This window comes from Rhinopithecus roxellana, chromosome 2 (assembly GCF_007565055.1).
Source record: "Rhinopithecus roxellana isolate Shanxi Qingling chromosome 2, ASM756505v1, whole genome shotgun sequence".
In the NCBI taxonomy this organism is placed as follows: domain Eukaryota; kingdom Metazoa; phylum Chordata; class Mammalia; order Primates; family Cercopithecidae; genus Rhinopithecus; species Rhinopithecus roxellana.
Window position 1 is genome coordinate 113,234,091 of NC_044550.1, and position 23,241 is coordinate 113,257,331.

Here is a 23,241-nt window from a genome sequence, read left to right on the forward strand (position 1 = left end):
GAGGGGCTTGGAAACCTAACACTGAAGCCAGAAGCCCTGTTATTGAGAAGTTGGCAAATGAGGAACCATAAGTACGTGACTACACTGCCACCTAGTGGTGCAAAGAATCAACCTTCTAGTAAGGATGGAAGACAACAATTTAGTGGCAATTTTATCAACAAATGTTTTTGTGAGTGAAAGTTAAAAAAAAAAAAAATACACCAGGTGGCTTGAAAGAGACTAATAAGAGCAGTTATTCCTCTTTTATTATGTATTATTTCTCCAAAGCTTCATGATTCTCATTGATAAAAACCTCAGGTGTCTGCAGAAAAGCTCTGCAAATTCAGCACTCCAGGCAGGTATGAAGGAAAACAAGCTTCCAGTGTCTTTGAATAGAAATGGTATTTTCTTACTGCTTGAAAGAAGTCTATCTTTTGAAAAGTCTGCTTAGGATTTGAATCTCTGTTTTCCTTTTCTAGTTGGAAACCAAAGACAAAAACAAAAAACCCTTGGAGATTGTTCCAAATGCATCCTTCTTGCCCTAAACTGCCAGCCTTCTTAGGAATTAAATAATCCTACTTGTGATCATTCCAGGATTCAAACTTCTAATATTGACATCTCTGTTACAGGCGACAACGATGCCAGATTGTGTCTGCAAATTAAGGTTATTTTAAAGGTCTGGGGAAACAGAAAATGCCTTGCCAGGGATCAAATTCTTCTTTGAGAGAGGGTTAAAAGAACCATTGCTATTTACTCATTGTGGATTTGTTTTGCGGGGCCATTGTTATTATCGCAGGCATCAAACCGTAGAGGGAAAAAGCTGCAAGCAAAGTATCACGGGAAATAACGACCATACAAAATAAATAGCAGCACAAACAAAGTTCACAACTCCTCATATGAACTTAGGAAAAACACGGTCATGCATCCCACTTCCTGAATGTGTTTTCAGTGGACACAAGGGCCATTCTTTCTTCTACAGCAAACAAAATTATTCCCTTCACCAGCAGTTGCCAGATTGACCAAGAATATAATATTCAAGTTCAGGAAGAGGTTACTGATGTGTCCCTATTTAACGGGAAAAGAAACATCTAATCTAAAACTTTGCATGGAATTTCTCCTAGGTAGCATAGTACATATTTTAGCTCTCGTTTTTGTTTCCAGACATTGATTGCACTCCACATAAAACCTCTTTAGCCCCCCAGGAAGACACTCTGGTGGGAAGTCCATTTACAGTCATTTAATGTAATACCTAATTTTTCTGGTGAGGTAGCAAAACCACAGAAGAGAAGGGAGCACCGCTAGGCAGAGATGATCTAGAGTCTAATTCTCTTACGCCCTGGCAACTCAATTTTCACTGCATCCTATAGCCTCTCTGTAGAAGTCAAGTGTATTTTACAGTTTTCTAAGGAATGATTGATAACCTCAACAGTCTGAAATTAAACCGCACAGCATACAGTGGAAGATGGTATTTTAAAGTACCTGGAAGCTTTAGTATTTAGTATTACATGACACTATTTTAATAAATACAAAAGCAATGTTTATTCACTTTAAAGTCACGACATCTACGAAGTTAAAGGTTTGCACAGTGATGAGCAATTAGTTAAATATCACACATGGAAGCAAAACTGCAATTTGTAGACTTCTGTTGCTCAGTGCCTTAATGACTTATATTGCAACTGGTTTCAGACCACTAAAGACAGGGCTATCGAAAAATCCCCAGGCAATTAAGGACAAAGCGTGCTCAAACATGAACGGCTCCTGAAGAAATAAATGGAAAGATCAGGTTTTACCTATAATGTTATTAGGTAGATAAATCACTGAGAAGAATAAACCTGTGGAAAAAAATAAAGCACAAACTAAGATTAGCCTTTAGAAATCTCCTTGGAGATTATGCAATTCTCCCCCATGAAATCAATATCAGTTCAACTGAAGATAAATTACAGGAGAAATAAAAAGAAGACACTTCATGAGAAGTAATAACAGCATTGTTTCCTTCACTGCATAGTAAGATCTGATCACAAAGCAGAGGAGAGTCAGGGGGATCAGGTTATATTTGCTGGCTATTTTCTCACGATGTGACTCTTGGCTGTGGGAGACGTTGTTGTCAGAATGCCTTGTTGGCACTGAATTGAGGGTTTAGTTTGTTTATTTAAACACATCTTTAAATTTTCCATAGCTAAAAAGAGAACTAGTATTTTGATCTGTTTTCTTCCGTTGAAATATTTAGACCACGTATTATTAATATAGAACATTGATAGAATACATTTTATTTAAAAATAAACCACCAAACCAATAACCCATGACTCTATCTACCAATGAAATGGAATCTAATGAACATGACCACATAAAATAACACTTCTGCATAATACATTTGTTTCTTGTGACATGAAACAATTTGGAAATGAGATTTAGATGATGTGTACTTTAGTAGGCTGTGATTACGATAAAACCACATTTTATAGTATAAGGCTAGCATTAACTGGTCTCAGAGATGACTTCTTTTACAGATATTGTGTGGCATATATTATGTTATTATTACAGTCTGTTAAACTGTAAATCCTTCTGAACAGGTCCTCCAAACACAGTATTCTAAACTAAGAAAATGGCTGCCAAGCAACTTTTGACATGAGCAGTGAAAAGTATTTATATGGCATTTGGTCACATGTGTTTTTTAAGGATGAGAAACACAAACTAAAATCGTGGACATGAGAAATCATGTTAGGAAAGTTTTAACGTTATCTGTGGAGATGGCACAATAAATGCATTTCCTATTTTCTTTTAATATATGTAAATTAAATAAAATCATGGAAATATATGTTAGTGTTGAGAGTGGCCTTAGAGTCTATTTCATAACTATTTTTTAAATGAGGACATGGAGGCAGGAGGAACATTTATCATAACATTTCTACAGAAATTCAATGTGTCTAGCTCTACTCCTTGGAGTCACAGTCTGGGAGAAATGCTTCATCTGGATTGATTATGAACTTGCAAAAGAAAGCCAAGATGTAACATTTCTGAAACAATTTCTTAATTCTCTAGTGTTGGAGATTAGTTAGGTCAATACTGCAAGAAGGTGTTAGATGAGGATTTGAGGGACTCATCTAATGCATACTACATGGACGTTTTTAAAACATGAACTCAAGATGAGAGCCTTCCGAACGGAGAATAGGACATACAAGTACAGAGCTGGATTGAAAGAAGAATGGATCAAATATGTAGAAGACAGGACTTTTGGCATTAGACCTCATAAAAGTGATCCTATACTTAGAAGATAATTAGTGGTCCCTAAAAAGAGAATGCGCTGATGGGGCAATGATCAGGCTATGCCAGTGTTTTCGGTGCGGAGGGTGAGCAGGTGCTCTTTCTGCATGAGGGTGGCCTGCAGTTGAGAACCAATATTCTTTGTTGATGAGAACAAGTATATACCTTTTGAACCAAATACTGGCTAACAATTTTTTTTTTATCATTAGCACTAACTATTGCATAATTTAAGCAATGACATGCTAATATTTATGACGTCTGCTTATAATGTATATCATTATATCATTGATATGGTCATTATAGCACCATATCATTGCTTTATATGCATAAGTCAGATAATACATTTGAGGAATATAATCATACTATATAACAAGACATAAAAGTGAAGCAAAAGAGGGGCAATTTATATATGGAATTCATGTACATGAGTAAGAAGGTAAGAGCAAAGAAGAGCTAGTGGTGTTTCTGTGGGCTTAACATTTTTTTTTTTTAAGATGCTCAGTATTAGAACAAGAGAAACATCACCAACAACACCTTTCCTTTTGTGAAAGCAAAATATGATTCATTAAGTAACGGAAAAAATACTTAAAATGTAAGCATTGAAAGTCAAAGAGGCTGGGTGCAGTGATTCACACCTGTAATCCCAGCACTTTGGGAGGCCGAGGCAGGCAGATCACCTGAGGTTAGGAGTTCAAGACCAGCCTGGCCGACATGGTGAAACGCAGCCTCTACCAAAAATACAAAAATTAGCCAAGTGTGGTGGCACGTGCCTGTAATTTCAGCTACTCAGGAGGCTGAGGCGGGAGAATCACTTGAACCTAGGAGGTGGAGTTTGCAGTGAGCTGAGATCATGCCATTGCACTCCAGCCTGGGCAACAGAGCTGACTCCATCTCAAAAAAAAAAAAAAAAAAAAAAAAAAAATCAAATAAAATACACAGAATCAGGAAGTGGGAAATGGCTCGTGGGGTAGAGAAATATATTTGGTGTTTATGCCAGAGGGAGTCACCTTCAAACAAGGATAGAACCATAAAAGAAGAAGAGGGAAGGTAAATTAGAAGGGTTCCCAGACTTTCAATGATACTGCAGTCTGATATTTACTAAAATTTCAGGAAGCAGAGAACTAAAGAGTTATGGGATACAATTTGACAAACACTACATCATTCTTCAAACACAATATCAAGCTTGTCTAATCTGCGACTTTGGGCCACAGGTGGCCCAGGAATTTGTAAACTTGTTAAAAACATTTTGAGATTTTTTTTGTGTGATTTTTAAAAAGTTTATCAGCTCTCATTAATGTTAGTGTATTTTATGTGTGGCCCAAGACAATCCTTCTTCTTCCAGTGTGACTCAGGGAAACCAAAAAATTGGATACCCCTGAACCATATATATCTAGTATTAGATTTTCTAGAACTTCTGGTTGAACCCAAGAATGGTATTGTTTCTGTGAGGTCACTCAAATGGTAGGCTGGAATTTCTGAACCAATGGATTCCGCACATGAGAAATCTCTAAGTAATTGCTCAGATTTGAAAATACTTTCTGAATACTCCTGAAAAGATGACCAAAATTGAGAAACCAGCACCGATGTCCAGGTTTGTGTAGAACACATTAGCAATCCAATCTTGCACGGAGAAAATTTCCTGTCAATTAGGCACATCAGTAGCGTTCTTGGTAAAGGTTGTTACTCTATGTTCATTGCTCAGGAATTTGGGCTTCATCCTTACACATTCTTTCCTGACCCTCATCCGATCAATTACTAAATCTTGCTAATCATACCATCTTGATTTGTCTGGACTCTGTCCACGTGGCCCAGTGCCAAACACCAATGCCTCCACTTCATCCCTATGAGGCATTGCATTGACTATTACACCAGCCTCCTAACCAATTATCTTGAAACATCTCTAATCTAATCTTTATAGTCAGAAGGATGTATTTAAAACACAAATCTCATTTCCTTTTTACCCCAAAGATCACTTCCCTTTGTTCCTTAGGAAAAAACTCTATCTGTGCTAGAGCTTGTCTGACCTTGTCTGATGTGGCTCCGGCTTGTCTGCCCAGCAACATCTACCTCAATTTTCTGCTCCCCTTTCAACATTCCAAGCACAGTGCTCTTACGTTCTATTTCCTGAAACATCCCACTTCCCAAGTCATGGATTCAGTTCTCGCTGCTCCTTCTCATTTCCTGTTCTCAAACACTGAGTTCTTTTCAATCGCTTCCTGAGTGAAGTTAAACTTATCACTTGTCCTAGAGACGTTTGCCTGTATCCAAACAACTGAACCATTCCTGCAGTCATGCAGAAAATGCCATATGCTATATTTCTTCATTGTCTTCATAATGTTTGTAATTGTTCAAACCTATATTCTCTCATTCCTTACAGGCTCCTTAAAAAAAAGAGCCCAAGGCTGGGCGTGCTGACTCACGCCTGTAATCCCAGAACTTTGGGAGGCTGAGGGGGATGGATCACCTGAGGTCAAGAGATGGAGACCAGCCTGACCAACATGGCCAAAGCCCGACTCTACTAAAAATACAAAAATTAGCCGTGCGTGGTGACGCGCACCTGAAATTCCAGCCACCCAGAGGCTGAGGCAGGAGAATCGCTTGAACCCCGGCGGCAGAGTTTGCAGTGAGCCGAGATTGCACCACTGCACTCCAGCCTGGCGACAGAGCAAGATTCTACCTCAAAAGAAATAATAAAATAAAATAAAATAAAATAAAATAAAATAAAATAAAATAAAAAGAGCCTGAGTCCACGTTCTGAACTCCTGTATCCCTCACACTGATATTTTCTGGTCCAGAGAAGGTGCTTAATAAATGGTTCTTAAATAGGTGTAAGATTATTAATAACAAAATATGTAATATTGCTTCAATTAAACATTTTAAAGTGATAGTTATCTCTTGCCCACTTCCTCATAAGAGAAAACAAGCCACTAAAATACCAAGTATTGAACGGTAAAGCTTAGGGGCATTGGTGGGATGACTTGCATAAAGTTGTTTGGGATATAGTCAACGTATGATAATATTGACAATACTGCAATGACTGACAATACTGACAATACATGACAACATTGATACTAGAAGACAATATTACAATACATGACAGAAAGTCAACCCTGGCAGTTTTCACTGTTGGTGGATTACCTCCCATGTCCAAAATAATATTGTTTTGCAATGTGAATTGTTGTTGAGGGGATTAATGACATGTTGCATAGCAAGCTCATAATAGAACTACAAATCAGGCTTATCTGATTCCCACACGTTGGAGAAGGTCACTAAGCTATTGAGCAAATCCAGTCAATACCAAAACCATCATCTGTATTCCAGTCACAATTTGAGACTTCACAATGGTGTCAGGAATTCTGTTTCAATATCAAGAATATATTGACATTGAGAAAAGAGATGAAGTGACTGATATGAAAGAAACCATCTCACCTCCTTACTTTATTTCCTTACTCTGTTTTACATTTCTTCATAGTACTTAATATTTGTTTATTTCCTGATTTTGTCTATCACCACAATGAAGGTAATTTTAATGACAGCTTATTTAATTCTGTATCCACAGTTCCATGAAAAGTGCTTGGCACAAAATAGGAACTAAATAAGGTGGCAGTGAATGAGTGCATGAGTAGGTGTTTAATAAATATAGGTTTAATAAAGGAAGAATCAGCAAAGTAGGTGTGGGCCCGCCATTCATCATTTGTTAGGAAGTGGGTGAAGATACTTGGAAGGATGTTTTAAAAGCTGGCACAAGGCTGTAATGAGCAGGAGGAACTCGGGGCAGGGGGCAGGTATCTAGAGTTCATGATACTCACACTATACTGCTGTCCTCCACATCACATCTGGATACTCTAGAGTAAGATCCAGGAAGGAGGACTGAGGCTACATGAAGCCAGGTGAGAAAGAAAGAAGCCCACTGGCCATTTCTTTAACACTAAGGAAGTTCATTCTATTGATGAACATTCAGCCATACAGTAAAAGAATATGGAGGATTTGCATTATTCTCCGGTAAGAAATGAAAGTTGTCTTTCCCAGCAGGGCTAAAACAAGGGTAAGGCAAATGAAGAATGTGCCTCAGATGGAAAAATGCCCCCATATATTTTGTGTCTCATCACCTCACCCCAGTCTCCACCCTGTTCCGCAGCTCCTAAGGTTGATTAGCATAGGTTATATTTATTTTATTTGCTGTTTCCTTGAGACAGGATCTTGCTCTGTGGCCCAGGCTGGAGTGCAATGGCATGATCATGCCTCACTGAGCATCCACCTCCTCGGTTCAATCCCAAACATCGGGGACTACAGGCCTGGCTAAGTTTTGTATATTTTGTAGAAACGGGGTTTCACCAGGTTGCCCAGGCTGATATCGAACTCTGGTCTCAAGTGATCTGCCTGCCTCAGCCTCCCAAAGTGCTGGGATTACAGGCATGAGCCACTGCACCTGGCCAGCAGCAGATTATGAAGCACAACTTTGCTGGAGGTCTACCTCTACCTCCTCAAAAGGAACCTAGAATACCATGCAAGGTCAGGGGACAGTAAGGAGCGCCTTTCAGATTTTAAGGCCACGCACAATACAGAATTCAATCAGCCACTAACTGTCTGAGTGCTTGCTTGGAGTTTGTAATATGGGGACATAAGGCTGGTATACGGAGGCTCACTAGGAATCGCTCAATGTGCACTTGAAATTCCTTGATAATTAAATGAAAGATTCCAAGCTGCAGCCCCAGCTGCACACATTCAGCATGAGGAAAGTGAACACAGCATTTTCTCTGCAATGCCTGATACCTGCGGATGAACTCTGGATTATTAAATAATGGCCTCAGGCTAGCAAATGAACTATGCACTTTGCCATCTTATTATTATAGTTTGCTTGTGTTAAATAAACTTCAATGTAGATATTCGTGTTCTTATTTGACTTGGAGAAGATAAGTGTATGAATTTGTGGTGTGGCACCCTTTCTCATTTTCAAAAAGAAACCAAAAGCAACCCCAAAGTCATGGTTTCACCTTTTGCATGGTGAAACTTCCTTTAAGAACACCAAGTTTCATCACATAATCTACACACTGTCCTCCCACAGAAATGACAATAGCAATCCTGTGACAGAACACATAAACGTGGGGAAAACATTTATGTATATAAATTCTTCCTAGGTGCTCTTGGACTGAACCCAAGGACATAGCACCACAGCAGGCAGATGTAAGCTTATAAAGCATGGTCACAGAAGATAATTTCTGTTAATAATTCATTAAGAACTATTCCTTTCTCTTTCTGGAAACGTATTCACCACTTCAACCATTTTCATCAAGCTTTATAATTGGATGTGGAGAAAGGGCACACATGATTTTATGAGCAATAACAACTAACATTTGTACAGCATTTTACAATTTGCAAAGCAGTTTTCATAAGCATAATTCACTCCTTACTGCCACAGTAGTAGTTAGGTGTTATTAAGATAATCTACATTTTCCTAATGAGGAATCTGAGTTGGCAAGATTATAAATGCCGTTCATGGCTATGGGAGTAAACCCAAATAAAATGTTTGGAGTGCACAGAGATTTGTTGTTTACATAAGGAGTAGTCCAATATCAGGCAGGAGCTAGTGCTGGTTCATTTACCCGTTCCACGATGTCAGCTCCAAAGTCTCAGAAATGCTTTCTTGTCCTCATGGCTATGGAATGGCTGCATTCCAGGATGAAAGTGGTGATGGAGGAAGAAAAGGGAGCTCAGAAAAACCAAACCTTGCCCAGAACTACATGGTAGATCTTTGCCCCTGTCTCGTTTAACAGACTGTTATGCAGTCACTCCTCTGAAAGGTGGCAATGGAAAGGAGATAAGGTAAAACAATTGCAGTCTCTCCTACAGAGTATAGTGAAATTTTAATTTCTATTCTCCTACTACAGAGCTCAGTCTTCTCTACAACAGACAACACATCAGTGGGAAGGGGGTCTGTGTGTATAGTTTGTACACACGCTTCTGTGTTTGCAAATAACTATGAAGCTTATGATATACAGAGGAGATAAGAACTTTGCCATGAGATTGAAAAACATCTAAGCACTTGTTTAAAAAAAAAAAAACAAAAAACAAATGAATCATTGCTTATACAGGAACTTCTTTAATTCTTATTTCAATTCTCCAAGTCATTGAAGAACCATCTGTACCAAAGACTTCCAACACTGTAGCTATATAATTATTATTTGTGCAATACACATCTATCATTAATCTTTTAACTATATTTGAATTCTGCAATCCCATCTGATTGCAGAACATTTCCAAGTAAATTGCTCACTGTCTTAAATTCATCATATCTGAAACTATGTCCCATGCTGTCTGTAACACTTCACTTCCAAACCTTCTTAAAATTTTCCCACGAAAACATTATACTCATAGAGCTGAATCAAAAAGTGAAGTCACCAGCCAGGCACAGTGGCTCACGCCTGCTATCACAGCACTCTGGGAGGCTGAGGCAGGCAGATCACTTGAGTTCAGGAGTTTGAGACCAGCCTAGCATGGGGAAACCTGTCTCTACTAAATATACAAATATTAGCTGGGCATGGTAGCGCATGCCTGTAATCCCAGCTGCTTGGGAGGCTGAGATAGTAGAATTTCTTGAACTTGGGAGGCAGAGGTTGCAGTGAGCTAAGATAATAGTATTGCTCTCCAGCCTGAGTGACAGAGCGAGACTTTGTCCCAGGAAAAAAAAAAAAAAAAAAAAAAAAAAAAAGATGGAAAAAAAAGTGAAGTCTCATTTGTTTAAAATTCAAGCAACTAGCTTTGTGGTCAATACGCTTATTGGTCACATGCCAGACATTGTGCTAGGTGCTGTAGCCACAATGGGAAGCAGACTTAACATATTATAGATTCATTACATTTTCCTTATTCGGGTCCTTAATGCATTGAAAGCAAGTATGTTATTGCAAAAGATTCCACCTTCTTTTTTCCACTCCACATACTAACAATAGAATCAACTTTCTAAAAGATTTTGTATCTATTATGCTTCTTTCAGTTTCAATAAATTACAGTGTTTCTGCAGCACCAACAGCTTTCATTTTAAACTGCTATGCTCTTCTGTGTAATTAAGGATTAATCTCACACAGAGAGTGGTCTGGCCTTTGTCCTCAGCTCCTAGGAGGTGATCTGTAGGTCAATGCCATGTGCTGCCTGGGATGAGTGTCCTTTTGCTTGGAAGCTTCGCTATAGGACAGTCTAATAATGTGACTTATGATGGGGGCTTTGGGACACACCATATCAACTCCAATCTCCAGAGGAACCGGAGATTAAATATTGGCTCAAACCTCCAGGAAGGGCTGGAAACCAAAGGTCAGTCATGTGAGCAGTATGTGACATAGCTGGAAGGAAAAGTGGAGGCAAGTGGCTTGGGTGGGGGTCCCCAAAGTGTCATGGTCAGAAGAAGTAACTGCCCGTGGCTCCTTGACGAGGATGACTGGAAGCCCTTCCTTCTAGAGAGTTTGCATCCCTCCTAGACCGCCCTATGCAGCTTTGTCTTCAGCTGGCTCTAATTTGTATCATTTTTCCGTAATAAACGTGACTGTGCATATATTTGAGCAACAGAAGTTTCTGTTGCGAGTCTGTTTATATGAGGGTTTTTTTCAACAAATGGTCGGCCCTTCCTATCCAATAGGTTCTGCATTCATAACCCAATGCAGATAAAGAATACAGTACTCCCAGGATAAGAACCCCACAGACACAGGGGGCTGACTTTTTGTATAGGCAAGTTCTGCGGGAGCACTCCGGGGACTTGAGTATGAGTGGATTTTGGTGTCTTCAGGCGTCCTGGAACTAATCCCCCATGGATACTGAGGGTCAACTGTAATAGCTTCTGGTGAGTTCTGTGAGTCTTTCTAACAAATTAGCAAATGTGAAGGTATCAGTGGGGAACGCCTGACTTTGCACCCAGCTGGTATGAAGACAGTCCTGAGACCCTTGAACTTCAGTTGGTGTCTGAAGGGATGGAATCTGGTGGGGATGGTGCCCTCCAGCTGTGCAGTTTGCTTCTCACTGCATATCCTTGCTGCAGACTCCTGGCTTTCCTCCCCAGGCTTCTCTGCTGCATACTTCAGTCTTGCTTCTCTTCTTGATATTCTCCCCTTACCCTGGGGTTGTTTATAACCCTTCTCTTCTTTCTCCAAATCTTCCACGTTTTCAAGGAAAATGTCAAGTCCTGCCTCCTTCATGAAGCTTCTTTTCACCAGAAGAGTAAATGTACATTGATGGTGCATCAACTAGCAGGTGAGTTTTGTTTCTGGTTTTATAAAAATTAACTTTTATTTTAGGTCTAGGGGTAATGTGCAGGACGTGCAGGTTTGTTACATAGGTACACTTGTAACATGGTGTTTGTTGAATACATTATTCAACACCCAGGTATTAAGCCTAGAACCCCTTGGTAATTTTTCCTGATCCTCTCCCTCCTCCCACCCTCCACCCACTGATAGGCCCCGTGTGTGTTGTTCCCCTCTATGTGTCCATGTGTTCTCATCCTTTAGCCCCCACTTATAAGAGAGAACATAACAGCATTTGGTTTTCTCTTCCTCAACTAGCAGATGAGGTTTTAATATCATATACTGTGCTTGGTTTTGCCTGGGTTGTAATGTGACCTCATTACAATGTCAGCTTCTCAGGATGAGGGAACATGTCTCAGCCAGTTGTGTAACCCTCCCCACATTCCGATTACAAGGCTAGCTGGGTGTTCCCTCAGTAATAATCACTCGGCTTCACCATTTCTAAGAACAGATAGAAGCACTCCTCCTTCTGTCCAGAACCAGAATGAGTGTGCTCAGACTTGCATTCATTTCCAGCCATCAATGATGGTGACCAGTCCTAAGCCAGCTTTCATACAGGATCCAAGTTCTCAAGTTATTGTCTGTGACCCAAGAATGGAGTTACAGGGATGCTTTATTTTTTTCTTCTAAGGATTACTATGAGCAAATGAATGCATTCACGCTGCCTAACCAAGTTTCTTTCTAAAAAATCAATGACACATTTGCTTTGTTATGAGCACAGAGAGTGACCAAAAACAGTGCTTGCAGTGATTGAGCAACGACTAAAATTAGCTAACTCACCTCCCAAGCTGTGAGGCATCAGGCACTGTCCTAAAGTGCTTCCTGTCGGGGCATGGAGTGTCTGTGTGTGTGACTGCATGGGGTAAATTTGCTTCACTCCCACAAAAATCTATGAGGGAAGTGCTATCATCATCCTCATTTTACAGCTGAGCAAACTAAGCACAGAGAGTGTAAAAGACTAGCCCAAGGAAACCTAGTTACTAAACAGTAGAGGTGGGATCCTATCCCAGGAAGTCCAGATACAGAACCCATGGCTCCATTACCATCGCTTCCTGACTCCTGCCTGTTTAGAGTGTAGCTAGACTGTGCTCCCATACAAGCATACAACCTTGTCACATGCCATTGTCACATACTGATAACCCTTCATGAGTATAATAAAAACATGAAAACATGTAATTTTCATGTGCGGGGGCGTCACACTAGGACTTGTCATCAATGGAAGTGATTTGGTGGTGACTTTCTCACCTGGAGCATGTAAATGTTTTTCCCGCCTGAGTGCTGTGGCTCACGTCTGTAATCCCAGCACCTCAAGAGGCCAAGGTGGGTGGATCACTTGAGGTCAGTAGCTCAAGACCAGCCTAGTCAACATGGCGAAACCCCATCTATACTAAAAATACAAAAATTAGCCGGGCATGGTGGCACATGCCTGTAATCCCAGTTACTCAGGAGGCTGAGGCAGGAGAATCACTTGAGCTTGAGAGGTAGAGGTTGCAGTGAGCTGAGATCATGACACTGGGCTCCAGATTGGGACACAGAGTGAGACTCTGTCTCATTAAAAAACAGAACAAAAAAAAAATTAAAAGGCATTTCTGTCAATGTCCGGGGAGGTATCTCATAGCAAGAAACAAGTTGCATCACTTCATTTCAGTTGAGAGGAACAGAAAAATAATATACTGAGCAGTATAAACTTTTGGAACTGAATTTTAATCATTTTATATAGTCTGTCATTTAATGACTCATGGTAATACTATTAGCAACATACTGTTAAGTGAACAGAGGCTTAAAATGGCATGTATAAGTATTAGCCTACTTTTTGCATAGATCAATACATAAATATACATCTTTGAAGGTGTTAACAATGCTTAGCTTTTGGTACCAGGGTTTTTGGTATGTTCCTTTGTTTGTTGCTTATATTTTCCACACCAATTATCTATAATTAAAATAGATTACTTTGCCCAAAAACCAATTGATATAGTTTTTATGTTAATCTGCACAGAAAAAGCCAAAATTAAAAATACATATATAAACATTTTCAATTGAACTCAAGTGGCCTTAAAAAAGCAATGTTTTGGCCGGGCGCGGTGGCTCAAGCCTGTAATCCCAGCACTTTGGGAGGCCGAGACGGGCGGATCACGAGGTCAGGAGATCCAGACCATCCTGGCTAATACGGTGAAACCCTGTCTCTACTTAAAAATAAAAAAAAACTAGCCGGGCGACGAGGCGGGCGCCTGTAGTCCCAGCTACTCGGGAGGCTGAGGCAGGAGAATGGCATAAACCCGGGGGGCGGAGCTTGCAGTGAGCTGAGATCCGGCCACTGCACTCCAGCCTGGGTGGCAGAGCAAGACTCCATCTCAAAAAGAAAAAAAAGCAATGTTTTAAAACATACACACATAAGATGCTGTATTTTTTAGAGGTCTTGTTTTAAAATTACATCTGAAACATATTTTTTCAAGTACAAAAGGAGACAGAAGGAGTTTACTAAATGTTGGTCTCAAACCAACCAGCTACATGAAGTCAAAACCATGCTTTTTACTTGTTTAGATAAGATACCTAATTATGTACTTACATTCAAATTAAATTCATGGTTAAGCTCTATTGCTCCATTAGTAGTTTCAGAGAATAAGTTATAGAGATGGCCATGTGAGCAGTTACTGACAGAAGGAAAAGAAGGAGGAGGCATGGAACAAGGAGGAGGAGGAGGAAGAGAAGAAGTCGCTGTGGTCTACAAACTATAACTTAAGATGTGCAGAGAAAATTTTACTTTCCACATTAAAACCAAAACCAAATTTAAAATAATTCTATTTTAGATTAGAAATTCTACAGCCTTTAGATTAAGGAAACTTTTTCTTTATGGTGTTTTCTTTCATTTCATTTCAAAAATTTGTTCCAGAGGCCTATATTAAGTTATCTGCTGCTGCATAGTAATTAACTTATGATTTTACTCTCCTATGCGATAGAAAGGACCCAGGACAAGAAGATTACTTCAGTGCCTGAAAGAGGTGACTTTCAAACAAAGAAACACGTCTCTGAAGTGGAACTTCTATGCACTTCAAAACTGCACCCGGAGTTTGCTATACTCAATGGCCCAGTGACATTGCGTATGTCTCAATTTTGTGGTGATACAGTTGGTGTCAAAATCCCATTTGGACATGCAGAAGTTCGTTTCTATGATTTGCTCTGAGCCCAAAGTCAGGAATTTGTTTTCTACTGAGGGCTGCTGACACATGGAAGAAAGACAGATTACAGGGCTCAACGAGATATAGACACGATCGACTCCTGAGAGAAAGAGACAAAGAGGGAGAGCCAGGCACGGTGATAGGAAATGGAAACCGATATTCAAGGGGAAAATGCCCGTCTTCTGACCTACTCATTAACAGCTGTTCTAAACTTTTTGGTATAGCTTTGGCAACAACAAAGTTCTCATTTGAATATTTTCCTTCATTTGATTTCACAGATTGCTTACAGCTTATTTTCATCATCATTCTAAAATAGTTCACAAATCTCAATATCAGTCTGTGATTTTTGTTCCTTTAGGTAGCATTGATCATTTTAATTCTAAAAACAGAAGCCACGTAAGTTAGGCAAACACTGTTTTTCTGAAACATCTTACCAAACAAGGACAGTTTTGTTAATTATTTATCATTATTGATGTTTAAACTATATTAGTTATAAAAAACACTTGAGCTCAAAAATTATTTTGTCTGTGTACTCTGAAATAATACATATATGCACACATATTTACTCTGTGAGTATATATATCTGCATATATACTCTGAAAGTATATATATATGCAGATATATATACTCTGAAAGTGTATATATATATATAAAATGAAAGGGTTGCAGGCCAAGAATAACTAGACAAATCATTTGTACTCAATGAATTGCTGGTATAAGTGGTAATATAGTTTTAATAAAATATTCAAATACCTGGAATTTTAATATCATAGATTTTATTCGTAGTTTTTTTATTTGCCTAACAAGCCTAAGCCCTCTGTTTCTTGATCTGAGAAATTATGCATCATTCCTGACTTAATTTTGAATTACTTGTGAATTCTTATAGAATAAACTGGATTGCAAAGGACAAGAAAGCAACTCTTGAGAAAAAGGAAAAATGCGTACCTCATATGCAAACCCAATGTTTCTATTATGATGACAAAAGGGGCTGTCACTGACTCATGTAGTAGAATGTAAGTAACAAAATTCTGGGCCTTCCTTACTTCCTAAATCTTGAAATGTACACTGAATGTTGACTTGGAAAGTCTTCCAGACTGTTTGATTGATATGTATCACCTGTTGATCCATGTTCTTCCCTCTATTCTTCTTTGTTATATCTGCATCGTATACCATGCTTCCTGAAGAAAAAATTTCTTTTTGAAAATCAAGTGTTTGTGTACTAATAACAAATACTCTAGATAATACTTATAATTCAAAATAATTTCAATATATGTACCAAAAATTGAAAAATATTTTGTAGTTTATAATGTGTTTTCACATAACCTTCTACCTTATTATCTCCATTTTATTAATGGGGAAGCTGCTGAACCTGTGAAAGTTATACTTACTTTCTTTCTTTCTTTTTTTTTTTTTTCTTTTGAGACAGAGTCTTACTCTGTCTCCCATTCTGGAGTGCAGTGGTGTGACCTCGGCTCACTGCAACCTCTGCCTCCTGAGTTCAAGCAATTTTCCCTGCCTCAGCCTCCCAAGGGGCTGGGATTCCAGGCACCTGCAAACTTGCCCAGCTAATTTTTGTATTTTTAGTAGAAATGGGGGTTCACCATGTTGGCCATGCCAGTCTTGAACTCCTGACCTCAGGTGATCCAACTGCCTCAGCTTCCCAAAGTGCTAGGATTACAAGCATGAGCCACTGCTCCCAGCCTATACTTACCTTCTCTTAAACAAAGACATAACTTTTTGAAAAAGCCATAGGACCTTGCAAATGCTAATAAGATGTTTGATTTCTTCTTCAAGGCTCCTTGGAAAATGAAAAATATGCCCAGAAATATGGAAAAAGTATCAACAGATTTCACATATGAGTGGGACTCCTTCGAACACCACATAGTCTTCTAACATTTAAATAGCATTCATCAATTTATATTAAATAACACTGAAGACCCAAGTAAAATGAATTAAAATGGTTCTAATTAAACCCATCTTGACTAATTCATAAAATATTAAAACTAATTTAGCTCCCAATTAAAATAGCAATTGTATTCTACAATGATTTCTATTCAAAACAATGTATTTAACTTAATAATAAGTTGGAGAAACAGTCATATGCTGTACTAAAGAAGGTATTAAAATGGAGTAACAGTTATCCCTTTGGGTCACGAAAGGAACATGTATTGATTTTATACCTTTTCCCCAAGGAAGTAATTTTCCATTGCTTGATATGTTTTCTTTTTTCAGAAATTATTTATCTTGTCATTTTTGTGACATGCAAAGACTTAACGTAAACTGTTAAAAGAAACAATTCCAGAAGAACACTGACTGCCTTTTTTCACTTTTCACCATAAACTGGAATTTTCCTCAACTAAATTAAATTTCTCTTGAGTTCACAAATCAGTCTAGGTGCTTCATTCTTTATTTGATTCAAAGAAGAATGCCTATCTCCTCCATCAGTCCCAATAAGTTGATAAGGACTTTGCATAACGAAAGAAAATAACTTTATTACTTGTTCAGTAGAGGCAGTATTCAATTTATATAATATAATTAAAGGTGAGCAAATAATTATCTGCACGCTCTCTATAGTGGCTTTCTCAACAGGAGTGTTCAACTTTCAAACACCTTCACAGTAGCCATTTGAACATTTGTCACTCATGGATTTTAAGGTAATATTCTTTCCCTTAGTAATCATTATGACTTAAGCCAAGATCTTTCTTCTCAATGTTGCAAACCTATAGGAGGGTCACAGTTTGCAAAAAAATTTTATTTTAAAACGGAAAAAAAAGCTTTATATAATGTAAAATTAAAAGCAATACTCGATATTGGTGTCAAATGATTTATCATTTGGCATGTACCTACAATTAAAAATTTGAGGAAAAGCTAAATACATGATTAACTAGTACTTGCTATTCAAGACACGTTATAGAAATAAATGAAGATAACATTGCAATGAATATTTGGGATTATATAGATGATATCAAACAAAAAATAAGCTGAGAACATCCAGTTCGATTTTACTAAAATTTAGCTTCCAAATGAATGAAGGTTATTTTTTTAATGGAAAGTCAATGATTCTTATAATTTACATCCAAAAACAATGAATAATAAATGGTAATGATGAGACGGAACTGTCAAGCAGCAGAGCTCTGGCTTTCTTTTTCATGCAGTTCCATTTTCTAAGCTTTTCAAAATAATAAAACGTACAAATCAATAGGATGACTGAATACTCTAAGATGTAACAACATACCCATGGCTGATTAAAAGCGAATTTGCTCTAATCATGTGTCTACACTTATCAGAATGAAGTCTCAACAATATGCTTGACCAGAAAACAAATATGAAAAGCTCCACTACACATTGGAGCAGATGATATTTTCTGAGTGGTAATTCTGATATTTGATGTATGCTCTTTATTCTTTCTAAATAACTTTGATTCTGTGCCAGCCAAGATATAGCCCTGAAAAAAAAAAAATACTTCAAAGCACTAAAATGCTGAAAGTATCTTCAGTGTCAAGCAGAAAACAAAATTGTGTCCATATGCCTTACAAAGACTTTTTATTTCAAATCCATATAAAACAAAGTCTCAATCTTGTTACACCTGTGAGATGTGCAGGTATTTATTGGTGTTCTTTACTTTACATGTAATGCTAATTGATTGCATTTGATTAACTTTCAGAACAATTCTTATGTTGAAATGGAATTTAAAGAAGTCATAGAAACATCACTGATCAGGATTTGTCCTTTTCTTCCTTCACAATTAATTCAGATTTTTAAAAACCCAATTATCACATATTGTCAATGAAATGAAGAAGATATTCAGGAAAGAATGTAAGCAAATCATTGCTCTGGTTGCATGCTTTAAAAAAGATGACTTTTATATGTGTATGTCACTCTAAAAGGGACAGGAAATTGTTGAGGGAATTCAAACAAAAAATATATTTTTACAATAATTTACTAGACATTCCAATTAAACATATATAAGATTCTATTTTTTAAAAAAATTATAGGGGGGCGGAGCAAGATGGCCTAATAGGAACAGCTCCAGTCTCCAGCTCCCAGTGCGAGTGACACAGAAGACATGTGATTTCTACATTTTCAACTGAGGTACTGGGTTTATCTCACTAGGGAGTGCCGGACAATCTGTGCTGGTCAGCTGTTGCAGCCTGACCAGCGAGAGCTGAAGCAGGGCGAGGCATCGCCTTACCTGGGAAGCGCAAGGGGGAAGGGAATCCCTTTTCCTAGCCAGGGGAACTGAGACACACAACACTTGGAAAAGCGGGTAATTCCCACCCCAATACTGCGCTTTAAGCAAACGGGCATACCAGGAGATTATATCCCACACGAGGCTGGGAGGGTCCCACGCCCACGGAGCCCTCCTCATTGCTAGGACAGCAGTCTGCGATCTAACTGCAAGGCAGCAGCTAGGCTGGGGGAGGGGCGCCTGCCATTGCTGAGGCTTAAGTAGGTAAACAAAGCCCTGGGAAGATCGAACTGGGTGGAGCTCACAGCAGCTCAAGGAAGCCTGCCAGTCTCTGTAGACTCCACCTCTGGGGACAGGGCACAGCTAAACAACAACAACAACAACAACAACAAAAAGCAGCAGAAACCTCTGCAGACACAAACGACTCTGTCTGACAGCTTTGAAGAGAGCAGTGGATCTCCCAACACAGAGGTTGAGATCTGAGAACTGACAGACTGCCTGCTCAAGTGGGTCCCTGACCCCTGAGTAGCCTAACTGGGAGACATCTGCCACTAGGGGCAGAACGACACCCCACACCTCACACGGTGGAGTACACTCCTGAGAGAAAGCTTCCAAAGCAAGAATCAGACAGGTACACTCGCTGTTCAGCAGTATTCTATCTTCTGCAGCCTCTGCTGCTGACACCCAGGCAAACAGGGCCTGCAGTGGACATCAAGCAATCTCCAACAGATCTCCAGCTGAGGGTCCTGACTGTTAGAAGGAAAACTAACAAACAGGAAGGACACCCATACCAAAACCCCATTAGTACGTCACCATCATCAACGACCAGAGGCAGATAAGAACACAAAGATGGAGAAAAAGCAGGGCAGAAAAGCTGGAAATTCAAAAAATAAGAGCGCATCTCCCCCTCCAAAGGAACGCAGCTCATCGCCAGCAATGGATCAAAGCTGGACGGAGAATGACTTTGACAAGATGAGAGAAGAAGGCTTCAGTCCATCAAATTTCTCAGAGCTAAAGGAGGAATTACGTACCCAGCACAAAGAAACTAAAAATCTTTAAAAAAGAGTGGAAGAATTGATAACCAGAGTAATTAATGCAGAGAAGGCCATAAACGAACTGACAGAGATGAAAACCATGACACGAGAAATACGTGACAAATGCACAAGCTTCAGTAACCGACTCAATCAACTGGAAGAAAGAGTATCAGCAATTGAGGATCAAATGAATGAAATGAAGCGAGAAGAGAAGTCTAAAGAAAAAAGAAGAAAAATAAATGAACAAAGCCTGCAAGAAGTATGGGATTATGTAAAAAGACCAAATCTACGTCTGATTGGGGTGCCTGAAAGTGAGGGAGAAAATGGAACCAAGTTGGAAAACACTCTTCAGGATATCATCCAGGAGAACTTCCCCAACCTAGTAGGGCAGGCCAACATTCAAATTCAGGAAATACAGAGAATGCCACAAAGATACTCCTTGAGAAGAGCAACTCCAAGACACATAATTGCCAGATTCACCAAAGTTGAAATGAAGGAAAAAAACTTAAGAGCAGCCAGAGAGAAAGGTCGGGTTACCCACAAAGGGAAGCCCATCAGACTAACAGCAGATCTCTCAGCAGAAACTCTATAAGCCAGAAGAGAGTGGGGGGCAATATTCAACATTCTTAAAGAAAAGAATTTTCAACCCAGAATTTCATATCCAGCCAAACTAAGTTTCATAAGTGAAGGAGAAATAAAATCCTTTACAGATAAGCAAATGCTTAGAGATTTTGTCACCACCAGGCCGGCTTTACAAGAGACCCTGAAGGAAGCACTAAACATGGAAAGGAACAACCGGTACCAGCCATTGCAAAAACATGCCAAAATGTAAAGACCATCGAGGCTAGGAAGAAACTGCATCAACTAATGAGCAAAATAACCAGTTAATATCATAATGGCAGGATCAAGTTCACACATAACAATATTAACCTTAAATGTAAATGGACTAAATGCTCCAATTAAAAGACACAGACTGGCAAACTGGATAAAGAGTCAAGACCCATCAGTCTGCTGTATTCAGGAGACCCATCTCACATGCAGAGACATATATAGGCTCAAAATGAAGGGATGGAGGAAGATCTACCAAGCAAATGGAGAACAAAAAAAAGCAGGGGTTGCAATACTAGTCTCTGATAAAACAGACTTTAAACCATCAAAGATCAAAAGAGACAAAGAAGGCCATTACATAATGGTAAAGGGATCAATTCAACAGGAAGAGCTAACTATCCTAAATATATATGCACCCAATACAGGAGCACCCAGATTCATAAAACAAGTTCTTAGAGACTTACAAAGAGACTTAGACTCCCATACAATAATAATGGGAGACTTCAACACCCCACTGTCAACATTAGACAGATCAACGAGACAGAAAGTTAACAAGGATATCCAGGAATTGAACTCATCTCTGCACCAAGCGGACCTAATAGACATCTATAGAACTCTCCACCCCAAATCAACAGAATATACATTCTTCTCAGCACCACATTGCACTTATTCCAAAATTGACCACATAATTGGAAGTAAAGCACTCCTCAGCAAATGTAAAAGAACAGAAATTATAACAAACTGTCTCTCAGACCACAGTGCCATCAAACTAGAACTCAGGACTAAGAAACTCAATCAAAACCACTCAACTACATGGAAACTGAATAACCTGCTCCTGAATGACTACTGGGTACATAACGAAATGAAGGCAGAAATAAAGATGTTCTTTGAAACTAATGAAAACAAAGATACAACATAAAAGAATCTCTGTGACACATTTAAAGCAGTGTGTAGAGGGAAATTTATAGCACTAAATGCCCACAAGAGAAAGCTGGAAAGATCTAAAATCGACACTCTAACATCACAATTAAAAGAACTAGAGAAGCAAGAGCAAACACATTCAAAAGCTAGCAGAAGGCAAGAAATAACTAAGATCAGAGCAGAACTGAAGGAGATAGAGACACAAAATCCCTCCAAAAAATCAATGAATCCAGGAGCTGGTTTTTTGAAAAGATCATCAAAATTGATAGACTGCTAGCAAGATTAATAAAGAAGAAAAGAGAGAAGAATCAAATAGATGCAATAAAAAATGATAAAGGGGATATCACCACTGACCCCACAGAAATACAAACTACCATCAGAGAATACTATAAACACCTCTACGCAAATCAACTAGAAAATCTAGAAGAAATGGATAATTTCCTGGACACTTACACTCTCCCAGGACTAAACCAGGAAGAAGCTGAATCCCTGAATAGACCAATAGCAGGCTCTGAAATTGAGGCAATAATTAATAGCCTACCAACCAAAAAAAGTCCAGGACCAGAAGGATTCACAGCTGAATTCTACCAGAGGTACAAGCAGGAGCTGGTACCATTCCTTCTGAAACTATTCCAATCAATAGAAAAAGAGGGAATCCTCCCTAACTCATTTTATGAGGCCAACATCATCCTGATACCAAAGCCTAGTAGAGACACAACAAAAAAAGGGAATTTTAGACCAATATCCCTGATGAACATCAATGCAAAAATCCTCAATAAAATACTGGTAAACCAGATCCAGCAGCACATCAAAAAGCTTATCCACCATGATCAAGTGAGCTTCATCCCTGGGATGCAAGGCTGGTTCAACATTCACAAATCAATAAACGTAATCCAGCATATAAACAGAACCAAAGACAAAAACCACATGATTATCTCAATAGATGCAGAAAAGGCCTTTGACAAAATTCAACAGCGCTTCATGCTAAAAATGCTCAATAAATTTGGTATTGATGGAACATATCTCAAAATAATAAGAGCTATTTATGACAAACCCATAGCCAATATCATACTGAATGGGCAAAAACTGGAAAAATTCCCTTTGAAAACTGGCACAAGATAGGGGTGCCCTCTCTCACCACTCCTATTCAACATAGTGTTGGAAGTTCTGGCTAGGGCAATGAGGCAAGAGAAATAAATCAAGGGTATTCAGTTAGGAAAAGAAGCAGTCAAATTGTCCCTGTTTGCAGATGACATGATTGTATATGTAAAAAACTCCATTGTCTCAGCCCAAAATCTCCTTAAGCTGATAAGCAACTTCAGCAAAGTCTCAGGATACAAAATTAATGTGCAAAAATCACAAGCATTCTTATACACCAGTAACAGACAAACAGAGAGCCAAATCAGGAATGAACTTCCATTCACAATTGCTTCAAAGAGAATAAAATACCTAGGAATCCAACTTACAAGGGATGTAAACGACCTCTTCAAGGAGAACTACAAACCACTGCTCAGCGAAATAAAAGAGGACACAAACAAATGGAAGAACATACCATGCTCATGGATAGG